Source organism: Haemaphysalis longicornis, unplaced genomic scaffold (genome assembly GCF_048455015.1).
Source record: "Haemaphysalis longicornis isolate Haplotype H1 unplaced genomic scaffold, Haemaphysalis longicornis Haplotype H1 scaffold_9, whole genome shotgun sequence".
In the NCBI taxonomy this organism is placed as follows: domain Eukaryota; kingdom Metazoa; phylum Arthropoda; class Arachnida; order Ixodida; family Ixodidae; genus Haemaphysalis; species Haemaphysalis longicornis.
This window is the reverse complement of record NW_027526460.1, coordinates 118,058,600-118,076,072: the sequence shown is the minus strand read 5'-3', so window position 1 is coordinate 118,076,072 and position 17,473 is coordinate 118,058,600. Positions and strand designations below refer to the sequence as shown.

Sequence of the window (17,473 nt, the reverse complement as noted above, 5' to 3'; positions counted from 1 at the left end):
CCTTCCACTACGGCGTGCCTCACCCACCTATTTCCCACACAATAAGGGAAACTGCTAGACATTGTTGTCTCAGCCAAACTGATGCACACGGCTTGCTGGAAAATGCCTATTCGAATGGCACAACTGACTGGCTCAGATTTGCTAGAGCTACAATTTTGTCTGGCTGGGTGAGCCTCTCGTTGTGCTTCACAGTCACAAGATCAATTGGAATAGTGCTTGACAGGATTCGGTATCGTCCTCTAAGTAGCCCAATCACCCGTTCTACATGAATGTGGACATTAGCCAATTTTCGAGTTTTTTGGACGTCCCAAGCCGATAACTGCGATTTCCCCCTAGTGAAAGCCGGCATTTCTAGCTTGGCTGAGTGGATGCCAACAGCATCACCTATTGTGAATCCTCTGTCAGCCAACACTGTGTCACCTGGTACAAGGTTATTTAAGATGCCGCAAGACTCGGTAAGGCGCTTGTCGCTGGTCCGACCACCCCAACCCTCGGAAATGAAAGTGACTGCACCTCGTGCTTTGCAGCGCAACGCCTTAGCCACTGAGACACCGCGGCGGGTTATATTTGCAGCATTGGTAAAACCATTTTGAAATACTGCAACTTGCCAAGGAATTTAGTCCTGTCAGTTTTACCTTGCAGTCTGATTATACTCACATTTTTTGCAGTTTGTTTTTAGTTGTAAATTAAGTGTATCAAGTCATTTTTTTTGCGTGTTTGCCATTCAGCAGAAGACTGCACTTACTGGGCACGTCTGGTATTGATGGTCATTTGTACTCAACACATCCTGTATTTACAGATTTCTTTTCTGACTCCAACAACTGCATCGGTGAAGCAATTTTGTAGGCCTGCAGCTCGTCGTCTTGTTCAGTTGTTATTAACGTGCTATGTTAGAGAAATCACATCAATCTCAATTATCTTTTTAGTTTAAGAGTGTGGCATTACTTTGTGTATTTACCAGAAAACTATTACCTGTCTGTATAATGCCTTTAAATCCCTATTTCTTTGAACTGTTTCAACACTTTTCTGTGTATGATACTGTCCAGTTGCTGTGATTTTTTTAACACGAGGAAAATGCAAATATCATTTTAAGCAGTGACATCACAAATGACATACTGTGTGCTGAATAAACTTTTTCTGTTGTTGCCCACTAACCTGTTGCCTACTAACAGCTTTGCAGGCTTTGCCTAAAGACCTACAAAAAAAAAATAAGTAGCAGATAGTGAATTTTCACTATTGTAAACGCGATACCCAGGACTCTGCTGGGAAAAACTCGTCATTGTGTACATAGAAGGGAACTTAGTATCTGGCACACAGCATCACTGAAAAGCAATTTACATGCCCATCATAGCTAAAACATGCTAAAATTCACACTCACTGCTACATTGTAATTTTTTTTTATTCTAAGCATCCCCTTTTATTCATGCCCCTTGCACTTGCGATAGATGCACTTACGGTTGATGCACAAAGATTTGGAGTATTTAACATTCAATACACCTTTTATTAAAATGGGGTAGGAACTAAGAATTGAGCAAATGGGGCAGTAAAAATTGGAACAATTCATATGGTGAAAGGTGTTGGAGGGCCAGAGACAGATGTGATGATAGTTCCAGGGTGCTTACTGCTCCTACCCTTGTTCTACTCTCCCCAAGTAGGAGCTGTGCAGTACGGTCTCCCACTGCTATTAACACTGCAACTTGGTGTGGCTGTTTGAGGACGCTGACATAGCATGTGTGCTAGGCCTGCTCCTTCCTGGCACCTGTGGCACTCTGCAGGGGGGGTGGGGGGACAGCTACTGTTACCTGTCCTGGGTAACAGTAGCTGTAGACAATTAGGCTCCGACACGAATTTGTCTGGAGGTGTCTCCAAACCACAGATTCCTGGGAGGGATACAGGCTCAGGTCAGCTGACAGTGGTTGGGGATATCCGCGTAGGACACTACTCTGTTCCTGCCTGACAGTGAGATGAAGCCACCGTCCAGATTGACGTGCGCTAGGTTGGTGAAGCCGCAAGCGGCGTTGTGTGCGGATTCACTCCTGGCCATGCCAAAGAGGGCAGCGGTCCAGATTAGATCCAGAATTAGCGGTCCAGAACTTGCCGGTTCGTTTTTCGGGGTCGAAGCCAAAAGTTAGAGGTACGGACACCTCTTCGGAGATCTGCCCTCGGGAGAAATTTAGGATTGCAGACTTGGAGGTTTTAATTAACAGCGATGCTGTTGAGCAAATCATTTCTGTATGGTGTCCGCAGCTTTTAAAATACTACGAAAATGCACACCATTCATGCTCGCGTGCCTTGATACGTGTGCATAGTTTGTCGCGGATAGTGGATAGGCCACAGATAGTTGGCATGGCCGAGGAAAGAAAGAGGCTGGTGTGCTTCGACAGGCTCGGCGTGCAAAGCATCTGCTAGAGACGATAAGTCATGCTTACAGGGCGGCACAAGAAAACGTCGACCAAAACGACGAGGTCACTCTGGCGTTGCTCAACGTAAGGTAATGAAATGCCATCCCGCCGACGTCAACCACGGCACCACGACAATAAAACTCAACTTTGTGTCCATCAATGATCAAGTCTTGCACGTGAGCGCAAGCTTCCCTGAATTTTTTTACTGTTCTGATTTTTGTGAAGGCCACCATTGCCAGTGCAATGGCTGCTGCTTCATACACCACTGGGGTATGAAGCGGGCCAGAGGCAATGGAGTTTCCCTGGTTATTGACTACAGCAACTAATATTACGTCGAGACGAAAATAGTTGGCTGCGTCCCTGTAAACCACGTCCTCACATTTAGCTTAGCGTTTGCGCAGAGCTTGCGCCCTGGCCTATCATCGCTCGTCGTTGTAATTGGGGTGCGTTTCACGAGAAGAGGGGGAATGAGGATGCAATCTCCGCGTTGTTGGAATAGCTACTTGTAAAGTCGTGCTGCAAGGAAGGTTAATGTCTAATGTGCTTAAAATGCGACTCCTTGTTTGGCTGTTAGCTAAAGCTCATGCTGCCTTAACCTTTGTAGAAAGTGTACGTCTGAAACTGATCATGGTATGCAGAAAAAGAGTTTTCCTCCATGTTCAAGAACCTTTCCCATGCATGGAATGAGAGATAATGGCTGGAGAATTTCAATCGTAAGCTTTTTTTCAGGTTTAGGGATTAAAATATTTTTGGCTCTTTTCCACTGTTTCAGAATGTGGCCTCTATCCCAACACATATTGAGCTAATGAGTGAGGGCTTCCAAAAAGTCATAACCTAGATTACAAGCATTTGTTCCTGATGTCGTTTTGCCTAAAAGCACATTTTGTTTTGTGCAAAGGGACGTAATGGCAGCCGCGTACCTTGCCCGAAGTAATGTTGAGGAGGGCATTATTCCGGCTCGAGTAGGGGGGCAGTACCTTGGCAGCACAGCTTGCAATATGAAGATCCTGAATAACCTTCAGTAGTTCTTTGTCCATGCTACCAAACTGATAGGGAATGACACTTATGGCGAATTCCATTGGGAGAGCAGGAGCACTCAAAAGCACTCTGAAAGTGCTCTCTCCTGAGCAGGCGTGTTTCAGTGGTCGAACAGAAGTAGGAGCACTGTCATCCAGTGGTAGTGCGAGACCACTTTCCGTGCTCTGAGAGCAGTTGGGAGCAGTTCGATCTGCTCCCGCTTGAAAAGTCGGAGTGAGCACAGTACGATACGAAGGAAGTCACATGACCTTTAACGTCATATCCTCCCCTTTGTGTGTGTGTGTGTGTGTGTGTGTGTGTGTGTGTGTGTGTTTTGTTCCCTTGTATCGGGGAGCGCGGCAGTATCCATCGTGCATTTGCAACTTTGTGGAATGGGCAGCGAGCCCTACGAGCATGTGAATGCTTCACACCGCCACACGTGCTTTGCCCGGCTTTGCTCACACATGCTTTTCCGCAGAGATTGCTGGGATGCCTAAAGGCTGGAATACGTGGAGCGAACTTTCACGACAAAGTTCGCGCGGCGGGAAATCTCTGAGCTACCGTACTTATCCAATTCTAACGCGCCCCCGATTTTTCTGACAAAAAAAACCAAAAAACTTGCACCTCCGTTTGTAACGCGCACGGAACTTTATAACCCAGACAAACGAATGCGGGAGGAATGGGCGATTTATTCCCCAAAGTAATTTCGCTCATCTCACTCCTCGTCGCTTTCCGCTGACCAGAACATCTCGTCCTCGGTGCCACCAAGAGCCTTCGCGATGCCACACTTCTGAACGAACATTCAACCATGGTCGATGGGATCGTGGCCCACGCCTCGCACGCCCATCCCGCGAGCTTCTCCAGAGCCGCACGCTTCAGCCGACCGCTCGTTTTGAACGCGTGAGAGCCGCTGCTGCCATTGCTGTTATCAAGCGCGCAAGTGGAACAATTTGACGATTTGTGTGAACGCCGATAGAAAAGTCTAGGCGCATATGGTTCCTGCGTCCGAAAAATCGTTGCTAAAAGCTTTAGCGCCATCTTGACATGGTGATGGCGATGGGTGGGACGAAATTTCTGCTGTTTCGGTTTCGGTTTCGAATCTGATGCTAACGCGCATGTGATTTTTCGGCCTATTTTTCCGGAAAAAGGGCGCGCGTTAGAATCGGGTAATTACGGTACATGGAGCGACGAAATGGCGCGCGCCGCCGCGCTGCCGCTGGGCTGCTCTAAATTAAAGCCCCTCCGCCGCGGCCCTGCCCATAGGAGGGGCTTTACTCTCACTGTAACTCCATGCCCAGAATCAACGGTGCTGTTCAGTAAACAGACCCAGTGAAGGAGCTTCCCACTTTGGTTGTACATCATTTAACGATTCTGCGTGGGGAGGGGGTGTTTCTTCTACTGAAACATTCGTTCTCAGTTCTCAAAAACGCTAAAGGCTGAAGAGAGAGAGAGAGAGAGAGAGAAAAAAAAAAAAAAACGAACGGCACCGGGGAGATTCGCACGAACGACTACAAGAACAAGTAGCCGGCAGTTTAACCTCTACTTCACCCCGAGAGATGGTGCATATGAGCAAAATAGCCTCTGTTACTGGTTTTTGTCGTATTTGAGACGCCCTCGTAGTGATACCGCCTGTTCCTCACTCGCCAATCTTGCAGACAGGCCTCATATTGCTGCTACTGCAAGTAATGTAGCCGGATCGCCCTTATTTAACCTGATAAATGCTATCATGTATGCCCATACAGCCGGTCGGGACCGTGTTTTCCCCTCGTCGTTTTTTCCTCTCCCACCTGCTCTCCGGGTGCGTGCCGCACTCATGGCAGGTGCAGTGGCCCTGCTCCCGCGTGCCCCCAAGTGTTCTGTCACCCACTCCTCACTGCACGATGCCACTGCTCCTGTTCTCTCAATGGAATTCCCCATTAGGTTGCATTAATGTATGGCTTGGCTCTTACCGAGATCGATTAAGCATCAGACGACGTTTCATGTCTTGGGTAGTTGCTTCTCACGGTGCAATCGCAAGCTGCATGCCAATTTTGTCGCAATAACTGAGTATTCTTCAATGTGTTGGTTAAGCCAATCCAGGCGACAAAACACGTTGCAACTGACTTTGTTCTTGCGGAGTTGCTGTTGCAAACCACTCTTGGCCTCCCACATGTGGGGAAGCTGCAAGTCAACCTGGCATTGGTTCCCTGCTTCAAATGTATAATTAGTTGCCTGCTCAGCATCTCGGCCCAGTTGATCCGCCTTTGCCTTGATGTTAGTTATTTCTCAGATATGTGGACCAATCACCGAGTGTGAGGAATCCCGCTGCACCACTCAGAGCCCTTGAAATGCATCTCAGTAAATGAGGATAAGCGGGCCTACCAGACCTTCGTTTGATGTTGCCGGGTGGTCGCTGCCGAGATTCTCTTATGTGTTGCGTAAAGTGGTCTTCCTTTACGTGTGTTCTGTAAAAGTGAGGCAAGGCTGCTCACACTGCTGCTCATCACTGCTCACACTACTTCCGGTGCAAGTGGGATGCGTATGGTCAGTGGTAAGGGTGAGGCCTTCTTGTTGGGCATCAAGCCAAAGGTTTTCGCTTTTTAATGGTGTCATGCTTGCAATCCCCACTTAGTGTGATGTGCATTAAAATCACCGACAATGAGTAATGTGTCGAAATGGAAAATTTCAAGAGTTTTCTAAAAAAGCTTGGTCAATTTGGAGGTGTTGCGAGAAGGGATCCATACGTTTAGGAGAAACGTGCCGGTCAGCCATGTTTTGCATTTAGTAATTAATTCGATGCAACAATACTCGCATCCCGGCCGGCAAATTTCACTTCTTTTCACAGACGCAGAAGTTTTGACACCTCCGAACGCTACAAGTTCTACACCGTGTTTGCCATTTGAAAAGACTTTCCACACTGATGAGTTCTACACTGTTTGTTGATTAGTACACACATACCCTGAAGTCACTGACCTAAGAACTGAAGCGCATGAAAAATTCCTTGCCGGCCTGACCCCTGACCCGACAGGCACAGTCAGCCCTGTGCGGCAGCAGCGGCTCACCATTGTTTGCATTGCTGGATGTAAACAAATCTTTCCTTTGCAGCTACGTCAGCTGACTCCTTAGCCATGATTGGCTATCCGGTTTTGCATTGCCGAGGCGCAACGAGGGGATTCAGTCCTAGAGCGATCTTGTCCTCCCTCGGAAAGCGAGAAAAAGCGATGCCCGGCTCATCACTTGCGACGTCACGCAATGTGCCAAGTCGCCAGTGGGAATGTGCCTTTAGACGATTGGTGAGCACTTTGGAACTGTCCGCTGACGGAGGCCAGACGCACGTGCAGTCGATTTTATGGGGCCCATTCCCCTTCACGCAGCGTCCTCAAAGAACCGGTGATGCAAATGTTGAGACCGGTGATTTCAGCACCAATCTTATCCTCAAATTGCACTAACATGGCTTTGAATGTCGCACGAGAGTTTCCATGATCTGTTCTCCAAAATTTTGAAGCACACCTTCCGTAACGTACTAATCATCCGACCCCGAAGCAAGGGGGGTTTGCCAAGGCCAATTTTCTTGTCCCAGTGTTTTAACTGAGTAGAGCCAGATGGAGAATTGTCCATTGCATCTGCGGACCCAATTTCTGAGGACCCCAAGGTCGGTAACCTGCTGTGGCTGGAGTCAACGATGGCCTGAGATGCTGGTCTGACGTTTTGGAAGAGGCGGGGTTCACAGTGGTGTCGACTCCCTTAAGTTCAGTTACGGCTGCTTTTAGAACTTTTTTTTTCCAACGATAATGGACTCAAGCATGTGATGGATTTTGTTAATTTCTGAGCATGAATCGGAATGTCTGCCGTGAGTGTATTGACTCTGGGGGACCATGTGTCTCTGAGTGTGTTTGCCGTGGGAGACCGTAGCTGCCCAGCTCACCTTGTTGTTTAGGTTGATTCTGTTGGCATGGATATGGCCGCCAGTTCTCGATGGTTTTGGCCCTCAGTGCTCGACAGCCGACGACGCAACGTCCAGCGCACAAAATCCCAGCTCCGGGTGGAGTTGTCCTTGGTCGCCGGTCCACAGCTCGCATTCCCTTGGCTTTGCTGCAACCAAGGAAAGGAGCCCAAATGGTCACTCTCCCCAGATGAGGCCCTAAAGAATTTTTTACTGCTCCTTTCCATTGTCCTCGTCCTTCACGAATAGTCACAATCTGCGCATAGAGTGTAAATCCCGAAGTGCTAGGACTTGATTTTAATGAAGCCTGTCGCGTGTTTAAGCTCCCAATCAGAGGTCAAGAAAAAAACGTTCCATGCATTACTGACCGCTAATCACTAAAACGCTTCAACAAGGCCGAAGCCACATGTAGCCAAAGCAACAAGCACGAAATGAACATCGTACTGTTAAACTAGGCCGTACAGCCAGTGTCTTCTTGGCAGGAGGCACTTATTCACGTGGCAGCATGTAATGCCTTTCAGCTGCTGCTTGCATCAATCTAGAGTTTTGCTCCCGTGAGTACACCCCATTGTTTTTCTCAACAGCTGCGTAGTTTAATTTGACCCAATGCAAGTGCAGTTACTAATACGCCTGCAGTGCACTGGCCTTGAATGCAGGATCACACATGCTTGGTGCATTGCTACCGTGGTATGCTGCACGTATCAACTCGACTCAACAGTGTGTCACCTGACAACCTCCAAATGCACACCTGAAACACCTCCTTTAGTTCTTTCCAGGGTGCTCATTCTTCACAGTCCATAAACTGCTGGTACAGCCAGAAATACTTTTAGGGGTTGGGGGTGTATGGAGGTATGGGAGAATGGAAGGAGCCTCGCCAAAATGAATGCTAGCACTTGCTTATGTGCAGCATAGTAAAATGTTTGGGGGAGGGGGTTCAAAACCCCTTCGCGCTGTACCTGGAGAATCCCATCGGCCATCTGGGAGGCCATCACTGATGTGTTGCTGGGGCATTCTTGACTCGTTTCTCTCTCACAAAGGTGAGCACATGGCGGAGTTATTTGTGCACTTGACAGCACCTGAGGATTCACAAGGATTGTCAGCTGCTGATAATGGCTGAGCTGTTGGGTTGACCTTTTTTCTGTGCAGCTTAGCAAAGGGGTCAGCCTCGCGTAGGATGTTTACTAGCACTGATGAGAGGCTGAAAGTTGGGACATAAAGAGTAGTCAGGCAGTGGATGTTCACATGTATTTAAAGAATTGGCCATAATATGGCTTATGTGAAGACTATGACATGCTTTTCATCACTATCAGAAGTGGGGTAGGTCCGGCCCCTTTAAGGGACCGTGGCACACCATCTTGCATTCGGGACAGACGCAAACACCCACACATCAAAACGTTCGACAAGTACTCCTGTAATGATGCCAGCATTTACGGAGGTGAAGGATAAAAAAATCTAAAATGAAGTTTGCCTTGGAGGTGCAGTGTCCCTTTGGCACTGCACATTTTTATACGTTTCAACACGAAAATGCATAATCAACATAAAAAAAAGTTGTACACCTGAAACTGAAAAGCAACACAGGCTGCATAAACTTTACCTTCTTAAGAGAAGCAAAAATAGGCCAGAAACATGCATACGCTATGCCAAGTTTTTTCTGCAGCCTTGTGTGCCTAGTGGTGGCTGGATGGCTTTTTGTTGACTTCGCCGGACTGGGGGAGTGGCTGTTGAGAGCCAGTGGTTGATCTCATGCTTCAGACCTGCAAGAGTGAGCAGTAACATGTGAACTTAAACATGCTGCGATGCACAGTTTTACAACAGTCAGTTCACCAGTGACCACATAAAGTTGAAAACGGCTTGTGCTTGCTTTGTAGAAGGTTTGTACGAACACTTTGATTGACTATGAGGTTTAACACACTGACACTACACAGGCGATGGGGCACACCGTAGTGAGGGACTAAGGTTAATTTTGACCACTTGGGGATGTTTTAACGTGTGCCAAAATCTCGAACATGGGCATTTCTGCTTTTCGCCTCCATTAGAAAAGCGGCAACTGTGGCCAGTTGCCGCTTTTCAAATATGAAGTCTGGACTAGAAGGTATGCAGGCAACGTTTAACAAATATACATATGTGCAGACGCAAGGATGGTGAAAACAGAGCCTGCAAGCATATGAATAGTCTGCTTGCCGGTTGGGAAGGTTGGTTGCTTAAAAAAAGAATGGTGCATAAAATAACCTGCTAGATACCATGTGTGCCCAAGGCAATGCTTAAAAATCAACTCGCCATTCCATGTAATAAATGCAGCTATGTAGTAAAAGCACAGAGGGGGAGGGAGGAATAACCGGGTGTTTTAAGGTGCACAGTAAAAATAGCGCAGTTAAAAGGAACGAGCCAAAGATGGAACTAGCGTTACTCCGCTTTGTTCACTAATTAAAATGCCCAATTTTTTTTCATTCCTCAAAGTAAGGTACTTCCTGTCTCGTCGGCTGACGAGTGACGATGAAAGCGACCACACCGACCGGTTGCTGGAACTCAAGTGCCTTTATTAGGCGAAGAGAAATAAACCCCCCGGTCCCCCATGGCGCGGCGGCGCAGGCGTGGAACACGATAGCTCACGTGTCACACATCCGGTGGGTTTGATCCGCGGAGCTTTCAACCGTCACTGCTGGTGTTTCGTCTGTGCTTGAATAACTGTCAGACGCAAGGCCATCAGGCATGCCTGCACCGTTGAACGGCACCAAATGCCGACGGTTGCGCTGAATGATGCCTGTCGGTGTTTCCACCACATATGAGCGTGGTCTTCTTGCTGGGCTGAGCACCTTTGCTGCGCATGACATATCCTGCACCCACACATCCTCCCCGTCAGCGAGTGGGCGGAGTTGGTGGGCGGCGTGACGACGGTTGAAGTCTTGACTTTGTTTTGTTCGGTTAGCTTTATCCTTAGCTGCAACTTCGTCGTGTGGTGGCCACTCCGGTTGCAGGGTGTCTGGCATCTTCGGCACTGTCGTTTGCAGACGTCGGCCCATTAGGAGCTGCGACGGGCTGTATCCGCTCGCTCCTGGCGTGTCGCGGTACACCAGAAGCGCCATGTGTGGGTCCTTGGATTTTGTGAAAAGATCCTTCATGGTCCGCACCATGTGTTCTGCCTCGCCGTTTGACTGTGGGTAGCCCGGGCTGCTCGTGACGTGATGAAATCCGTAGGTCTGCGCGAACTCGGCGAACACCCGTGACGAAAATTGGGGGCCGTTGTCGGACACGAACACATCAGGTATTCCATGTCGCGCGAACGTGCTCTTGACAGCCGCAATGACAGCTGTGGAGGTGGTCGACGACAAGCTGATTACTTCCGTAAAACGAGAGTAGTAGTCCACCACGATTATGTAGTGAGTTCCATCAAGTTCAAACAAGTCGGCGCCTACACGCTGCCATGGCCGATTTGGAGTCGGTGTTGCGATTAGTGGCTCCGAATGCTGAACTCTCGTCTGAGCGCATTTCTCACACGATGTTACGAGCTGCTCAATTTCGCTGTTAAGGGTAGGCCACCATACTGCGTCCCTTGTCCTTGCTTCGCACCGTCCAATGCCCTGGTGGCCTTCGTGGATTTGCTGAAGTACCTCACGGCGCATCAGGCTTGGAATAATGATGCGGCGATCTTTGAGCAAGAAGCCATCACACACTGTGATGTTGCCTCTTTCCTTCCAGTACTCCCTTAGATGAACTGGAACCTTTGAGACGTTTTCTGGCCATCCTTTCTCACAGAAGCGGAGTAGCCCAGAACAGATGCCGTCTTCCGCTTGGTGCTTGCGTAAGGCATCCATGCGGGAGGACATGAGGTTGGCAGCTGCTGTAACGACTTCCCCGATGAATAACTCGATGGAGTCTGTCTGCCATTGACTTCGCTCAGGATCGTGTCCCTGAATAGGAGCCCTTGACAGCGTGTCTGCCGTGGCAATCAGCTTGCCAGGGACGTAGAGAACAGTGAACTGATAGCGCATAAGACGGATTCGCAAGCGCTGGATTCTGGGCGGAATCATGTTGAGTTCTGCTGATCCCAGGAGCGTGACTAAAGGACGATGATCCGTTTCGACTTGAAATGCGATGCCCCTCAGAAACTGGCCGAACCTCTTGACAGCCCACGTCACAGCCAAAGCTTCTTTTTCTGTTTGACTGTAGCGGCTTTCAGTGTCCGTTAGGGATCGTGAGGCGTAAGCAACCGCTCGTCGTTCTTTCGATGGTTGATCTTGAAGCAGTACGGCTCCGAGACCGTATGAGCTTGCGTCAGCTGACACAACCGTGGGGTACGATGGGTCATATTTAGCCATGCAGACCTCTGAACTGAGCAAGCTTTTGAGCTTGTTGAAAGCAGCTTGCTGGCACGGTCCCCAAAGCCATGAGTTTCTCTTTTGAAGCAATGCCCTGATCGGTGCTGTGATGTCGGAAAGATGAGGAATGAAGCGGCCCACATGGTTCACCATTCCCAGCAGTCTTCGGACACCGCTGACATCCGATGGGGTTGGTAGCTTGGCCAAGGCCTCGACCTTTTCTGGATCGGGACTGATTCCTTGTGCGCTAACCACGACTACAAGAAACTTGACTTGGTTTGCAGAGAACGTGCATTTCTTGCTGTTCAGCTTGATTCCCGCTTCTTCCAAGCGCTATAACACCTGCTTGAGACGTTGGTCATGCTCTTGCTGTGGTGCTCCGAAGACAAGAATGTCGTCAATCATGCTCACAACTCCTTCGAGGCCTTCCAGAATTCTGCTCATCTGTCGCTCAAAATATTCTGGCGCTGAGCAGATTCCAAAAGGTAGCCTTTGGAAACAGAATCTTCCCATTGGTGTTATGAACGTAGTGAGTTCTTGACTTTCTTCTGAAAGCTTCACCTGGTGAAAGCTAGCGGTAGCATCGAGCTTAGAGAATACCTTTGCTGATCCAAGGCGTCCCAGGATGTTCTCGACTGAGGGTAGTATGTGACGCTCCCGAAGCACGACTTCGTTGAGTCGGGTGAGGTCAACGCATATTCGGTAGCCTCCTCCTGCTTTTGGAACCGCCACCATACCGGAACACCATGGTGTGGGACGGTCCACCCGTTGGATGACTCCCTGGGATTCGAGCTTGGTGAGCTCCTCTCGAACTGGTTTGTGAAGCGGAATCGGTACTCTTCTCGGCACGCTGAGTGAGAACGGTTTGGCGCCTGGTTGGAGACGTATCACGTATTCGTCTTGCAGCTCGCCCAAGCCATCGAAGAGACTGTCCTTCAAAGTGACGGTAGAATCCGTTACACTGTCCACGAACCATATAACTCCGAGAGCCTGTAACACTGCTGCACGGGCTTTCACGGCATCTTCGTTGATGCGAGCCTGTAGTCTTGCTTCTTCAAGGGTAAGCTTTTGTGTTCGGCACAGTTTGTCCACAAGGTTAGAGTCCCGGAGACCCACGACGAACCTGTCTCGAACGAGTCGTTCTTCCACTTCCGCTGAGGCGTAGTTGCACTTTTTGACAAGTGTACGCAGCGCAGTGTAGAACTCGTCTACGGTCTCGCCTTCGCCCGGGGTTCGACGGTGGAAGCGGACACTTTCGTAGACCTCGTTGACCGGGCGGATGAAGTGATCGGTGAACTTCTTCTAGCGAGCTCCAGTCTTCGCTGGACAATGCTAGAGTGTCGAGAACGCGGCAGGCGTCTTGGGAGCCCATGTCGTAAAGAAGCGTTCTGACCTGTACTTCTCCCGGCGCTTGGTAGAGCCCAGATGCATAGCAATAGTCGTCGAACTGGTAGACCCATTCTTTCCAAGAGCTTGGGTTCCCAAAATCGAATTTCGGTGGCGGTTGAAGCCCGGTGCGGCTGAACTGGATAGAAGGATCTCCATCCGCCATAGCGTGTTTTGCAGGCTACGCACCTTAGACTGATTGCTATTAATAATTGATCGATGTGTCGCTAACTTTATCCCACTTCTGACACCATGTCTCGTCGGCTGACCAGCGACGATGAAAGCGACCACACCGACCGGTTGCTGGAACTCAAGTGCCTTATTAAGCGAAGAGAAATAAACCCCCCCGGTCCCCGATGGCGCGGCGGCGCAGGCGTGGAACACGATAGCTCACGCGTCACACATCCGGCGGGTCCGGTAACGCGAACCGCCGCCCGAGCGAGCGTGAGAAACGCACCTTCAGCGCGCCGTGAAATGCGCGTCCACTACACTTCCGAAATCTGGGTCCTAGTAATTTTTCTGCGTCAAGACTTGCGCATTGAATCTACAGGGCACAGCGGAACGGGTTGGTCACTGCAACAGCAGATTTTCTCTGGAATTGGAGTCTGAAGAAAATCTCAGTGATGTCAGTGATTGTCAGTGTCAGTGATTGCCGCGATTTAAATAAAAAACAAGAGCGCGCCTGTTTTTTATCCCTCGTACGAACAACCGACAAGGCATCCAGCATGCGACCACGACTGGTGACTGCGAAGCTGATGGTGGCGCATTGCTGCCTGCCTAAGTTTTCATTCCAATTTATTTGAAAACACGTTGGCACACGGGGGCGTGCACGAGTAGGTAGAGCGATAAAAACGTTAGAGCCCACGTATGCGTGCGACTGCGTCGCGATAAGTCACGCGTATGCTCGCGGAAAAGCGATCGCCCGAAGGCATATGCAGAAAATGTTGCCGTACGGAAGCCAAACTCGAGGGATTTGTTCAAAGGGCGCTTGCGATCCGTCAGCGCTCGGGTTACAGCACGGCTCGGGAAGAGGCCTCGCATTCGCTACCATCGCTAAATCGGCGTATGCGTGAAACAGCTCTCCAAAGAAATTATTCGGTTTTTGTAATCAACCATGTATTAGAGGGAACTTACCAGACAAAGTCGTGGATACGGTGCGGGTGCACTTGCGTCGGCATCCACGGCGGCAGCCAACTGCAGTGTCGGACTTTTGCGCGCCGTTCCGGCCGTTCGCTGCCGCGGTTTCATCCTCCGGTGATGCGAAGTTATCGATGGCAGGTAGAGCGCCACCACGTAATGTGAATGCGATTAATAATATATCTCTTGACGCCACTACCGATAATTGGGTTGAAACGCGGCAGACGACAAACGGGACACCGGTGTTTTTTTTTTCTCGAGATGTGGGCGCACAGCGCATGCGCTAGCACAGTGGCCACAGACATGGCGGGTTTCAGTGTGGCCAAGCGAAGAAAATCGCCCGCTAAACGTTTGAATGAATACCGTCTATAAGCCACGCAGCGTTCACCCCGTAGGCGCCGCGGAGAGCGGCGGCAGGCGGCGCGGCCATCGCGAAGCTTTTGCGAACTAAGAGCTTTGTAGGGAAGTACTGACATAATGATGGGAAATGCGTTGTCTGCGGAAAAGAAACAGAAACTATGCGGCACATAGTGTTAGAACGCGTTGGTATTCATCGAAATCAACATGAAGGAAATATTCGGCTAGCAGATGCCCTAGGATTTAAGGGTGGCACAGAGGAAGTAACCTTCAAGGCTGTCGAGGCGACGAAAAGAAGATTAGAATGCTGCTGGACGAAAATCAGAGAGGAGAATGTTGCGTAGGACAGTTACCACCTCTAACAGAAAAAAAAAATTTGGCTAATAAGCTTTTTCTGCTTGCCCTAAGCAGCGCTAGTATTAAAGCAAGAGTATAAAATATAGGTATATTAGACCTTTTTGGTAATATGACATCCCATCCCCCCGCTACAAAGGGGAAACCAATATAAATCGTCATCATCATTATCCGGGCATTTAGCGTGTATTTACTCTACCACTGCATTTCGACCACCGATAAACTGCATAATACGGTGGCGCCCTTCTATGAACAGTCGAAAACAGCTGGATGGCGATGCACCTATGCATTAGCGTTTGCTATTAACTGGGAAAGGCCACGCAGCAGGATTCTGGAACAGCGATTTTTATCGAAGATGGCTGACTGACTGGCCCCAGACGCGTGGCAGGAAGGCGATGCGTTAATGCCGTCGTCTTGAGCGCGAATAACTCTTCAATTCAAAATTCAAAACGAATTCAAAATTCGTTTAACGAATTTAACGTTGAATAACGAATTCAAAATTCCATGGCACATGGCACGTAGCCTAAGCAGGGGTTGTGCACTAGACTGTCATTCCTAGTTGAACATGCCCACGAAAGAGATTTTCCTATTATCTCCGCGATTTATTATTGTAGTAACTAGGTCTATTCGCAGCACGTTCCAAAAACGTTTTACAAGCGGCTTGGAATGCTCGTGACGGACCTTGCTCAGATTGCCATTTTAGCTTCTAATGAGGGAATCAGGACAGTGACGTTAGGAGAAAGGATAACCTCTTCTGCACTGCAAGAAATGCACTTGAAAAGGCTTACACCCACGTGAAAAACGAAGCCTGTATGCCAGTGAAGCAAACAGTACGCATCTGTTAACATCGGGACGGGCTGCGCTACGGTAAGCCAGGATTTTTACTATAATCGTGTCGTAAAATGGCCTGTGCTCCAAAATAGGCCCAGCGACCGCGCCTATTTATTTGGAAAAAATCACAACATCGATGTACTATGTATAGACAACATCACCGTTTATACACATCGGGTGGAAAAGGATCTAGGCTAATATTTGTTATTTAGTGGCGATCCAACTCTTTATTCCCTACACGTGACCTTTGTTCTCTAAACATGAAGGTTTCCAAACGTGACTTTTAAATAATACTGTTCGTCATGGTAACTTCCCTGTTTCTACGATCTATATTTCTGTATATTATACAAACAAAAAACTTCAACTTTAAGATTTAGCATTTGCGTGTTTGCAGTAACCTTTCTTTTCCTTTTTTGTTTTCGGTGTTTTGTTCTAGTTGTGAACATATTGCAACACGGTGTTATCCACGTTAGAAAACGGTAGGCACTGAAATCCCACCTTGTCTATGAAGTTTTCGTTTCCACTTGATATACGTGTTTTTAACTCGTACAGGTAATTTTGGCACTGATATAGTACATCGTACAGCCCACTACAGCATCAGCTAATGCCAGCTCCTTTTATGCTTCGGCGTGTTTCAGGTGTTGTATCCTCCAGTGGCCTTCGAATCCCGGCTTAGCAGGAACATTCACTTCACTAATACGTTAAGGCATGCCATTATATTTTCCCGCTTTGTGGTGGCACAAGCAATGAACTAGGGAAGGGCGGCACACTCTTACATCTGGTGTAATACAAAACGTGCCATTTCACTTCGGAAAAGAAATCCCCTAATCGTAGCATCCGTCGCTGTCACTCAAAAACTTATAATAGCCAGTACCATTCCGTCTCGTCAAGGGTCGAGGTAAGTGTGCGGAACTTTGCCGGGATAACATGGATAGCATAAAGCATATCTTCCCGATAAATGCTAAGCTCGCTCTGTGATTGCTGCACGTAGTTACCAAAATGTGTTAGAGTAAACGCTTTTATTAGGGACACTTACGCGGCATGCTAAGTGGCCTTGTGCACGTCCGTGAAACTTCAACCTCGTAGGTTACAATTTGGTGAAGAAAATGTTTTTCAAGTGTAAATGTAAAGTTAAACGACTTCCCCTCGCTCCAAACAGTTGTGGAGGGGGGGGGGGGGGGGGGGGGGGAGGGGCGAAGGCCTTTGCAAATAAGAAAGGCAAAACACAATATCAGACAAGCCCGCTCAACCACCTACCACGTTACGCGAGAAAACGCTTCTATGTGCAATGCTGTCCAAATTCAGCCTAGCATATTGAACAACGCTGCAGCTTTCAGGGTGGCTGTAGTTGAAGACCAAGAAATTTTTTGTACCACACCACAACCTTTTCATCTGCGAAAACGTCCACTTGGGAAAACGTAGACTTGCACCAACGAGAGTAAAATTTCCGGCTCCAAGCTTTGCAATGCAAGACATTAGTCACAGGAGAACTGTGATAAGTGCACTTGGGAATCAATATTGCCAATTTCTTTTCACACTATTACACGAGCCAAAATAGTAGGAGGAATCGTATCGAAAAGTCAGGCATTGCTAAGTTTCGCGTGGTCTTGGAAGTCGTGAAATCCGTAAATGTTCTCCCACGTTCCATTTTATGGTGCGGCAATCGCATTTTATTCTCAGCAGAGCCTGTTACACTTTTTCGCTCAAGTAAGAGGTCCACTCTAAGGTTAGACGCCCGTTTCATCAGATCC

General features: G+C 48.6%; 1 long non-coding RNA gene across 3 annotated transcripts; it reads right to left on the bottom strand.

Annotated features, from left to right (window-relative positions):
* Positions 1-4,731: 4,731 nt before the first annotated feature.
* LOC144151727 (uncharacterized) lies at positions 4,732-14,463 on the bottom strand. Of its 3 annotated transcripts, none has more exons than XR_013318951.1 (3): positions 13,051-13,263; positions 8,976-9,095; positions 4,732-7,490 (listed from the first exon to the last, which is right to left on the bottom strand). It is a non-coding gene; the product is annotated as an uncharacterized LOC144151727 (long non-coding RNA). The 3 variants fall into 3 exon arrangements; XR_013318953.1 differs by lacking the exon at positions 13,051-13,263 and adding an exon at positions 14,178-14,463 and having other exon boundaries at positions 4,734-7,490; positions 8,936-9,095; XR_013318952.1 differs by lacking the exon at positions 13,051-13,263 and adding an exon at positions 14,178-14,460 and having other exon boundaries at positions 4,736-7,490.
* Positions 14,464-17,473: the final 3,010 nt, after the last annotated feature.